General features: G+C 44.4%; 1 pseudogene; it reads right to left on the bottom strand.

The window, feature by feature from the left end:
* Positions 1-2,605: 2,605 nt before the first annotated feature.
* Positions 2,606-5,483, bottom strand: LOC136517830 (uncharacterized; annotated as a pseudogene).
* Positions 5,484-11,559: the final 6,076 nt, after the last annotated feature.

The following is an 11,559-nucleotide window of genomic DNA, read 5'->3' as shown; positions in this document are numbered from 1 at the left end:
TCTTGTAATTTAGGTCAGGTGTTAGAATTTTAGAATGTTACGTAAGAAACATTTGTTGAGAGGAGCCGCCGCGACAAGTTCGCCGGAGGGCCCTCAAAATCCTAGGACCGGCACTGAGCGTGCGGCGGGGCCGGGCACGCGGACGGACGGGGAAGACGCGGAAGAAAGAAGAGACTCTTAGCTGTGTGCCATTATAAAAGACCGTAATTCTCTGTGTGTATCTAAAAAAAATTCAGTGGTCTTCAGCGTCATTACTCTAACTTTTTTTTTTGTCCTCCATGTCACTTTCGTCAGTTTGGACTCTAATGCCGTCAAACTGCAGGTGTGAAAAGACGAAAATGCCCTTAAGTTCAAATATGTTATTAATTTTTTTAAGCATCTTAACGACTTCAAATGAAAAAAAATCAAAAGGAAAAAATCTACAACACCCCAAGGTTTGGCACCCTGGTTAATCCACCCCTTGAGGTTTAAAACCGTCTAATCTACACCCTAAACTTTTTTAAACCGTTTAACTAACCCCCTAGGTGGTATTTTGGGTGGTTTTGGGGCTGTTGTGCTCAGCTGGCAATCCACTGTGGCAGAGGAGGACCCCTGTAGCAAAAAAAAATCCAATCCCCCTCTCTTGCCCTCTCCGCCCGCACGCAAACAGGCCGCGGCCTTCACGCCGCGTCGGGCTCCGCACGAAGTCGAGCGCCGCCTCGCCACCAGGCGCGCCGCGCTTCACCTCCACGCCGCGCCGGCCTCCGCTCCAAGTCGCCGCCTCGCCTCCAAGCCGCGACGGGCTCCGCTTCCAAGCCGGGTGCCACCGCGTCGGCCTCGCGTCCAGTCCGCGCCGGTGCCACCTCGCCTCCAGTCCGCGCCGTTGCCACCTCGTCTGCAGTCCACGCCAGTGCCACCTCGCCTCCAGTCAGCGCCGGTGCCGCATCGCCTCCAGGCCACGCGGGGCGCAGCCTCCGCCTCCACATCGGGCCGCATCAAGCCAGGCGCCACCTTCACCTCGTTAGTCAGGTGAGGCCACTCATACTCCTCTCCAATCAATAAGAAAGATTTTCAGTTCTAATCCTGGAGCTTTAAGTATCTTGCGATGATTCAAAGATACACACATTTGTTCATATTGACAACATATCTTAGTTCTGAGTTTAATGCATACGTGCCCATGTTGGTGTGGTGGTACTGGCACCAACTGATGAGAAGCAATGCAATGAAAGAAAGAGTAGAGCGTTTCAACAAATTAATTTTGTGCGTTTGAGCGTATGGATGGCCTTGCGCTAGGTAGTGGAACTTCTAAACCATCCAGGCTGCCTGTTAGTGAAACTAAATGTCTACAATTCCATGTTGCAACTGGATTGTTTTTCTACTGCCTTTTTTAAGAAATAACAATTGTATTGCTCAAAGATGCCGCGTTGCTGTTCATTAGAACTACAAAGTAACACTAGCATTAGAAATTGGCAACCTAAACATTTTCTGCAAGCAAAAGATGGTGATACATTTTCCAAAAAAAACACCAGAAGATGATAATGTTGTTTGCAAGCAGTACTTGAGCCAAAGATGATACAATCCTTCGGATGACCACATCTTGCCTATGCTGCCTTATATGCTAACAAACAGTATGGTACATTGAAGCACTGCTATTTCTTTTTTTAATTTGTTGATTCTAAACTGCAATTATACTATATTTATTGTGAGTTTTGTTCATTGGCATTAATCGATGTGTTGTAGGATGGACAACAGTGATACTCTTGCTGTTCGGTTCCACTTTGGTGGGTCTTTCCAGAGCATTGATGGGCTCATCTTGTACGTTGGCGAAGACGTTGGTATGAGTTACATAGAACTCAACAAGATTTCGCTACCTAAGATCAAAGGGCACCTAGAGGATCACTTCAAAATTGATAATGTTGTCAGGATGCATTGGCTGAAACCGGGCAAAGAGCTGTCAAATGGGCTAGTGCTACCAGTTGATGATGCGTCATGTCAGCTGATGGCGGATGGCACAAGCTATGCTGAAATTGCAGATATTTATGCTGAGGAAAAAGTCTAGATGACCCCCAAGGTTTGGCACGCTGGTTAATCCACCCCTTGAGGTTTAAAACCGTCTAATCTACACCCTAAACTTTCCTAAACCGTTTAACTAACCCCCTGGTTGGTTTTAGGGTGGTTTTGAGGGGCTGTTTTGCTCAGGTGGCAATTCACCGTGGCAGAGAACGACATGGTGGCGCTAGGCCATTCGTTTTGATGGAAAGGGATGGGTATTTCCCTCTAGGAGTTTCATTGTCTGCTCATTTTGGCACCAAATAGACAGAGGACACAGTAGCATTTTGGAGGCAATTTTGACAATATATCTAGAGACAATTTTTGATAGCATATACAGAGGCATTTGTACATGATTTCAGCTAGATTACTAAAGCCCTGCATGCCTGAGCAGCTATACACAAAAGAAGGCATGCCCGACTTAGCATATCCAGAGGCATTTGTACATGATTCTAGCTAGATTAAGACTTACATGCCTAAGCAGCTATACACAAAAGAAGGCATGTTTGAGTAGCCGTACGCAAAAGCTTGCATTTGTAACCACTACGGTCATTCCTATGCACAAAAGCTTCGCATTTGTATGCACAAAAGCTTTGGCATTTGTATGCACAAAAGCTTGGCCTACATATTCACAACCTAACATGAGTCAAGGCTTTCAGTAGTTGTCCCCAAACAGCAGGTGTTGCAGGCGCCCTCTTGTTTGGCTTGTATCTGCATGGGTTCCTCCCCTTGATGCAGCCTGGGTTCTGCCCCTTCCCCTTATTGGAGCCTGGCTTCCTCCCCTTGTTCCCCTTGTTCGAGCCTGGCTTGATGTTGCTTGACTTGGTCTAGCTTGGCTAGTTGATGTATTTTCTGCAGGCTGTTGTACCACTCAGGTAACATAAAGGTTGACAAATGAGAATGTGGCCAGGAATGTAATTGCAAGTAATTAAATGAGCTGCAGGGTGTTGTATCACTCAGGTAACATAAAGGTTGACAAATGAGAATGTGGCCAGGAATATAATTGCAAGTAATTAAATGAGCACTTACCATCCGAGGAGTAGTCTTCAGCCTCTTAGTAGTAGCAGCAGCAGTAGTGCTTTGCTTTCTTTTCTTCTGCCTCTTGATGTGTGCATTTTGTTTGTTGCCAGCTTCAGGGTTCTTTGGACAGCTCCTAGAATTGTGGCCAGACTTGTCGCAAAGTCTACACCTCACCTTGATGCCAACCCTACTTAGCTTGCTTCCTTTAGGTTCTTCACCTGCCTCTCTTTTTCTCCGTGTCTTTGGCCTCCTTGGCATCTTCACAAAAGCTGGTGGTTCTGGGTTTGGCATGTCTGATATAGGCCAATTGCCAGGGCCTTCAACTAGTTGCAGCACATGAGCATAAGTTCTGTTGAACATTAATATTGAGAAACATGGTGCTATGAACTCATCCAACTTCCTAGAGGACTTGTACATGCAGCTGATTGCATAGCAGCAAGGTAGTCCAGATAGCTGCCAGTACCTACAAGTGCATGATCTTTGATTCAGGTTGACAATGTATCTCCTGTCCTCCCTTTCCTATACTTCAAATCCATCTTGTCCATTCCATAATACATCACATTTTCCTGATCTTTCAATGTTGACCTTCCGTTTCTTGAAAATGTTAGGACAGATTGTTCCAGTCCATCTCTCTGCCTTGGTCCTATTCTCCTGAATTCGTACCATTACCTTCTTCCTAATTGCCTCATTCATGGATATCACAGGATAAAATCTTGCATCCATAATGGAATTGTTGAAGCTCTCACACATGTTGTTGTCTACTGAATCACAGTTGGAACCAAGCCTAAAGAAAGCCCTACTCCAATGCTCAGGTGAAGTATTCATCATATCCTTTGCTCCCACTGGAGTGTCTTGTGCAAGCAGAGCCCTATTGAAGTTGAAGAGTACTCTACAAGGGGACTTGGCACACCTCCACCACTTCTTCTGCAACTTCTTGTTAGTATATTTTTTCCTCCAGTTTGCATATATATGCCTTACACACATTCTATGCTCAGCATTAGGAATGAGCTCTTGCACTGCCTTTAATAGTCCCTGTAGATGTGCGAAATTATTAGTACATATGCCAAATTATTAGTAGGTGTACAAAATTATTAGTAGTTGTACCTTTTGCTGGTCAGATATGATAACCCAAGCTTCACCTCCATTACTGATGTTTAGATCCTTCTGTAGCAACCCAAGGAACCAGTACCAGCAATCATAAGTTTATGTGGCAACTGTAGCCCATGCAATAGGGTACATTTGATTGTTGGCATCTCTACCAATAGCACACAGTAGCTGTCCATTGTTAGCACCCTTGAACCAGCAACCATCCAAACCAATGACTCTCCTGTAACCAGCTAGGAAGCCCTTCTTACAAGCATCAAAACAACAATAAAATCTTTTGAATACTTTTCTATCTTCAAATTCTGCATTAAGGCACACAACTATTGTTGAACCTGGGTTGCTCCTTAGTAACTCAGCTTGGTAGTCATACACCCTTGTGTACTCACCCTTCATACCATCCAATGCATCATTGAGCACTAAAGACTTGGCCCTCTTGCACTTGGATATGGACACATCAGCTAGAAAGTCTCTAAGCACAGCTTGCTTGATAAGACCCACCTTCCAAGTTGGGTTATCCTTTATCTGCTTGTAGTAGTGTTTCGCAATCCTTGTGGAAGTCACTAATTTGTTGTCCCTCCTGGGTGGGCAGGTGTGGTCATCACGAAATGTGACAACCTTGAACCATTCTGACCTATTAGTCTTTGATCCATATATAAGCCAGTTGCAACCTTCCCAACTATAGGTAGCCCTTACCTTTGATTTCTCATCCTTGATGAAATTCAGATGCCTATGTGTCTTCAACCCATACTTTACTAATGCTTTCTTGAACTGTCTACTGCACCTAAAAGCCATCCCAAGAGCAAACACAGGCACTGGTGCTTTGTTATCATACCTGTTCTCCTGACTCTTCCACCTATCAGTTTCTCCTTCACTATTTTCCTCATATGAGTACTCCTCACTTGAATCACAATATGGACTGCCTGGGTCTTCGAAGTTTATTGGTTCTTCTTCTTGAACCATCACCAAAACTTTCTCTGTGATTTCTCCAAGCTGACTACCATGCAGACCAACTTTCTTAGCCTTGATGTTCCTCCTGATTTCCTTAGCAAACTTCCTCAATTGTACTGCTTCTTCATCATCTGCAGAACTGTCCTCATCTGTAGGTTGCTTGTAATCTTCATCTGAGGAGTCATCTGATTCAACTACATTGTATTCTTCTCCAATACTGTAACATTCTTCCTCTCCTGCTTCTTCTAGTTCCTAATCACTGCCATCTTCTTCTACTGCTATAATTTCATGAGAATTATACAACCACTCTTCATCACCATGAGCACATTGCTCTTCTTCATCAATAGACCACTGCTGCATTTTCTGAACTCCTAATTCCTCAGCATAAAGGAAAAAGTCTACAACACCCCCCAAGGTTTAGCACCCTGGTTAATCCACCCCCTGAGGTTTAAAATCGTCTAATCTACACCCTAAACTTTCTTAAACCGTTTAACTAACCCCCTAGGTGGTATTTTGGGTGGTTTTGGGGGCTGTTGTGCTCTGCTGGCAATCCACCGTGGCAGAGGAGGACCCCTGTAGCAAAAAAATCCAATCCCCCTCTCTTGCCCTCTCCGCCCGCACGCAAATAGGCCGCGGCCTTCACGCCACGTCGGGCTCTGCTCAAAGTCGAGCGCCGCCTCGCCACCAGGCACGCCGCGCTCACCTCCACGCCACGTCGGCCTCCTCTCCAAGTCGCCGCCTCGCCTCCAAGCCGCGATGGGCTCCGCTTCCAAGCCGGGTGCCTCCGCGTCGGCCTCGCGTGTAACACCCCAGGTGTTTGCCACCAGTTAAGCAATGGGTTTGAGCTAAAACATGGTATATTAAGTGATGATGAAGATGTCAAGGTCAACCTATGGAATTGAGCCCCGACGTAAACTTGGATATTGCACCCTTGCTTTACATATAGGCCCTTTTCAAGATATATGCTTGGGTGGTGTGATTGAGATATCTTCATTTGTCTCACATCAATACCCATCTATATTGGACACTCAAAAAGTTTCATGCAGTTTGGAATCAAAAAGTCACATGAAATGATAAGTTATATCCTTGTTGGAATGATTTTACTAAGTGCTTGAATTGCACTATTAAGTGAATGAGAACATGAGATGTCAACCAAACCTTACAACCTTGCCAAAATGACTCTAGATGAACTCTACAACAAAAGTTATGAAAGGTTCATGTTGGGCAAATGCCAAGAAAATACTCCAATGGATCAAAAAGGATAATTTAAGCTTCATCGTGATCCTACTTTGGTCAAAGTAGGACAGTAGGTTCTATACCAGTTTTGAGGTTGGACCTTAAATGAAAGTTGTAGTCCATATCATGTAGAACAAACTTTGTTTTTGGACCAAGAGCTAGATCAACTTGGAAATAAGTCAAACAGAGGCTCGAAGATTGAATCAGCGGCTGTTTTTAGACTTTGAATTTTTCTAAGTCTAGAATTCATCGTCGTCGACGTTGGCATGTCGCGTTCTCGTGTTTTCGTTAAGCAACTTGACTTGACCCCAAAATAGAAGTTGGAGCTAATTCATTGGAGAAGATCATACAAAAGGTTGGGATCAGTTTGACCATGTTTGGACCAAGTAGTTCGACTTCAAGCAGAGCGACACTTAACCCTTGTTAAGTCACTGACAATGTCAACTTGAGGCTTGATTAGCTACTAATCCGAGAGTTTAATGCCTATGCACCCTTAATAAAAGTTGGAGAGCAGCTTGTGGACAACAACTTTGCTACAGGCGCCCAGGTCCGAATCCAAGCCGAATATGCTGAAAAACGCGTCTGAACTCGGGCTCCATCGCGCGCGCCAGGTGTTCGATGGCGGGCCCCATAGGGGACACGCGGATGCCATGCTCGCCGCCGCTGCTCCACGCGTCGAGGGCGCCCCGCCAAAGCCGCCTGCCCCTGCCTGCGTAAATGGGGAGCACCAGAGCGCCCTCACTCGCCTCTCTGCTCGCCCTACTCTCCTCCTCCCTCGCCCTCTGCGCTGCACGCGCGCGCCAGAGCGCGCCCGCCATGAATGCCGCCGCTGAGCTCGCTGCCGCTGCTACTGCCTCCACTCCATCCCTCCTCCGTCCGAACCAAGTGCGGCATCACCTTCTCCTCCTTCAGCCGCGCCTTTAGACCTCCTTGACCGGCGTCATTGGCCGCTGTTGCTCCCCGCCGTCGGGACAGCTGCCGTCGCCGCCGCTGCTTCTGTGGCCGCGCCACCACAGGCCGCCTCAGACCAAGCTAGGCAGCCCAGCATGTGCGCGCAGGCCCAGGGACCCTCCCCGCCACTTCACCGCCGCCGGCGACGACCATGGCCACCGGAGCCACGAGCCGGCCGGCCACTCCCTGCTGCCGTCCTGAGGAAGAAGAAAGAGGACCCCGCGCATGAATAGGAGCTTTTCCAGGGGGTTAAGTGAATAGACAGTGACTCTGATGAATAGTGTAGTAAAGGATCCGTTCGTTCGGGTTTTATTTGTGGAAACTTCAGGGTCCTCGATGCAAGATTTAGATTCCTTTTTTTTTCTGATTTTTGCAGATTTGAATGCTCCACTTTGATAATTCATAGTAATTCGTACAAAAATCATAAAATAGAAAATGAGGACTTTTTGGAATCCTTGTGAAATTCTCTATGTACTAGATCAATAATATTACATGCTTTAGTTTAAAGGTTTAGCTGTAAAAATAGATTTAGGCAGTTAGGTTCTCAATGCTAGTCATGTCTTGTTCTTTTTATAACTGCAGTTATTTTACTCAAATAAATGTGAAATTTTTATGGAGTGTTACTGATGTGATTAGTGATGTCTGTTAAAAATTTCAGTATTTTAGGCTTGATAGTTTAAGATCTATAAAAATAACAAATTGCCTGTATTGCCTTACCCTTATTCTGAATAGGCCTGCAAGATTAAATTAATTGGCCTAGTTAGGTTATGAATCATGACTTTGTGATAATACATGAGTTGTAGTACTTTTATTAAGCTTTTCAAAAAGCTAAATATCATGATTTTTGGTTAAGTAGATCTTGAGTTATACTTACTTAAATATCAGTGGCTGTTTCTGCCCAAACTCTGATAGGGTTACCTTGTTGGTATTGTGGGGCCTTCTTAATAGTAGAATTTGATTTAGGTGTTTACAACAAAGTTGTTTAGAATTTGACAAGATTTATAAAAAGTCTAGAACCACATTTATTGGACCTGTATAACTCCATTTATAGTTGTTTAAAGTGGCATGTCAGTTTCTGTCTATGTTTTGGATAGCGATGCAATTATTGGATTAATTGACCCTTCTAACTGTAGAATCATCTTAAGATGATAATAAGAAAGTTGTAGATAACTCACCTAACTAGCTTGTGTTAAATTTTCATGGCATGTGGCCAAGTAGTTTGTGAGTTATGACTGTTCTAAGTTGGTCTTCAGAAATTGTAGCTTTCTGGAATTGCTGGACCAGCTTTGATAAATGTGCCTGTTTAACCTGGTTAACTTTGGAATCATGCTGATAGGTTTAAATATGAATTGTAGACAATTTCATAAGATTTCCATAATGTCTTCTTGCAAGTCATTTGGATTTGTTTAACTCCAGTTATAGCTAAATCTTGTAGCTGCTGTTTGCATGTCCAGAAATTGGCAGATTCCAATTATAGTGTTTGCTTGTATATTGTTAAGTGTGACTTATGCCTTGAGTGATGACTGAGTTAGAGCACCTGAGATCTTGGGAAACTTGTGTCATGCTTGGTGTTGTCGTCTTCTTTGCCATCTTAGCATGATAGATTGTGTGATGTTTAAGTTAAGCATCGCAAAGTACTTAAGTGTGTTAGTGTAAACTATGCTTGTCTTGCTTGCTATTTTGTGATGTGTCTCATGGTACTATTCTTCATATTTATGCACTTTCATATTGCATCTCATCTAGGTACGCTAGATGAACCACGTGAAGGACGTGATGTTGGAGCCAAACCCGAAGACAGTGTTTGATGGATCTATCCCGAAGATGGAAGGACTAAGCGAATGCTAGAACCGGAGATGTCACCAGGATGGTGCAAGCTAATTGAACCGACTTGTGTCGGATCCCAGGCAAGCCCCGGAGCATTCTAAGTCTCCTACTTTATAAAAGCAATTCTTTCTATATACGAGTTATATATTGTTGCATTAAGTTGTAGGAGTTGATTGAAACCGTTGATGCATTTATTATTATCCTTGCCTACCTTATTACCCTGTTAGGTCAGGATCGAATAACTGCTTAGCCTTGCTTAGACCGGTAGCGATCAGAGATATCCGGTCACCTACATTATAGGTGGTTACTGGAAGAATTTAGCTATGGAAAGAATGATATCCTGGAATTAACCATGTGTGATGGATAATTGGAGACCGGACGGAAAAAGTTGGAGGCAACCAGACAGGGTTCTGGGGTGCTGTTAGTTTCCGTCTGTGTCGATTAAGGACCGACCGTTGTTGGGCCTCGAGTCATGTTGAACGCATGCCTTACATTTAGCTGGCCGGATAAAGTACCTTCCGACCGCGAAGCTGGGAGATTTTTCGGGCCGAGTAGATTGCCCGCAGCGCACTGTGCCGGAGCAGGTGTGGTAGGACACGGGGGCGAGATGATAAGACCAAAGTGCAGTCGGTCGGCCCCCGGATACATGTGGTTCCTAGCAAACTCGAGATTCTTGGAAAGTTGACTCGGTGATCAATATCTCACTTTAGCGGGTGAGTGAGGTTTGTGTAAGGAATAAATCACCAGCTGGTTAGGAATCGATTCGAATCGCCATCGCTCCTGGATAGTGAGCACTTGACTCGAGTTACTGCATCGTAGTAATTATTATGGAACAATGATGGTTATCTGGATGGTATGGGATATGCTAAATCTAAATTGGTAACTGGATGTTATTGGTTAATCAAGTGATTGCTATAGTACAGGTGCTTACCTAGATGGATAGGCCATAATAAAGATGATGCAAAGTACTTAAAATGGTTTCTTCATGATAGCTTATGCTTTTCGCAAACAAGTCAGCCAGCCCACTAAAGAAAGCCTTGCATGATCCTTGGTGTCATTTGTTTTGGTTTCCGATGGGTAAGTCTGGCTGAGTACATTCGAGTACTCAGGGTTTATCCCACCTTGTTGCAGGTGATGTTCTCGACCTGTTGATGATGGTAGCTAACCACCGGTGGGCTCAGTGATTCTATACTTACTTCTCATCTATATGCTTTTGTCGGATGATGTCACTATGCTAGCAATATATTTGGAACTTATATTAATGTAATCATTTGAAAGCTATGTTGTTTTCACTAAGCGGTTTTGAAACCCCAAACTTGTACTACTAATTGTTAACTCCTTTGTAATATTATTTCCGCTGCAACCCGATGTATGTGATGTGTATTTGCTTAATCACGCGATCTTGGTTGTGATGTTGATTTACCGAGGTCTTTCGGGACACTCAGCGGACTACCGGGTTTATATGAGTGAAAGCATGGGTGTGTCAACGTGTTAGCGGGGACAACCGTACTTGATCTTGTATAAATTGGGCGGTTCTGTCACATCGCGTCCAGTCCACGCCAGTGCCACCTCGCCTCCAGTCCGTGCTGTTGCCACCTCGTCTGCAGTCCGCGCCAGTGCCGCCTCGCCTCTAGTTAGCGCCGGTGTCGCATCGCCTCCAGGCCGCGTGGGGCGCAGCCTCCGCCTCCACATCGGGCCGCATCAAGCCAGGCGCCACCTTCACCTCGTTGGTCAGGTGAGGCCACTCATACTCCTCCCCAATCAATAAGAAAGATTTTCAGTTCCAATCCTGGAGCTTTAAGTATCTTGCGATGATTCAAAGATACACACATTTGTTCATATTGACAACATATCTTAGTTCTGAGTTTAATGCATGCGTGCCCATGTTGGTGTGGTGGTACTAGCACCAACTGATGAGAAGCAATGTAATGAAAGAAAGAGTAGAGCGTTTCAACAAATTAATTTTGTGCGTTTGAGCGTATGGATGGCCTTGCACTAGGTAGTGGAACTTCTAAACCATCCAGGCTGCCTGTTAGTGAAACTAAATGTCTACAATTCCATGTTGCAACTGGATTGTTTTTCTACTGCCTTTTTTAAGAAATAACAATTGTATTGCTCAAAGATGCCGCGTTGCTGTTCATCAGAACTACAAAGTAACACTAGCATTAGAAATTGGCAACCTAAACATTTTCTGCAAGCAAAAGATGGTGATACATTTTCCAAAAAAAAACACCAGAAGATGATAATGTTGTTTGCAAGCAGTACTTGAGCCAAAGATGATACAATCCTTCGGATGACCACATCTTGCCTATGCTGCCTTATATGCTAACAAACAGTATGGTACATTGAAGCACTGCTATTTCTTTTTTTAATTTGTTGATTCTAAACTGCAATTATACTATATTTATTGTGAGTTTTGTTCATTGGCATTAATCGATGTGTTGTAGG

This window comes from Miscanthus floridulus, chromosome 17 (assembly GCF_019320115.1).
Source record: "Miscanthus floridulus cultivar M001 chromosome 17, ASM1932011v1, whole genome shotgun sequence".
Classification (NCBI taxonomy): domain Eukaryota; kingdom Viridiplantae; phylum Streptophyta; class Magnoliopsida; order Poales; family Poaceae; genus Miscanthus; species Miscanthus floridulus.
The sequence above is the reverse complement of the archived record's forward strand: the minus strand, read 5'-3'. Positions and strand labels throughout refer to the sequence as shown.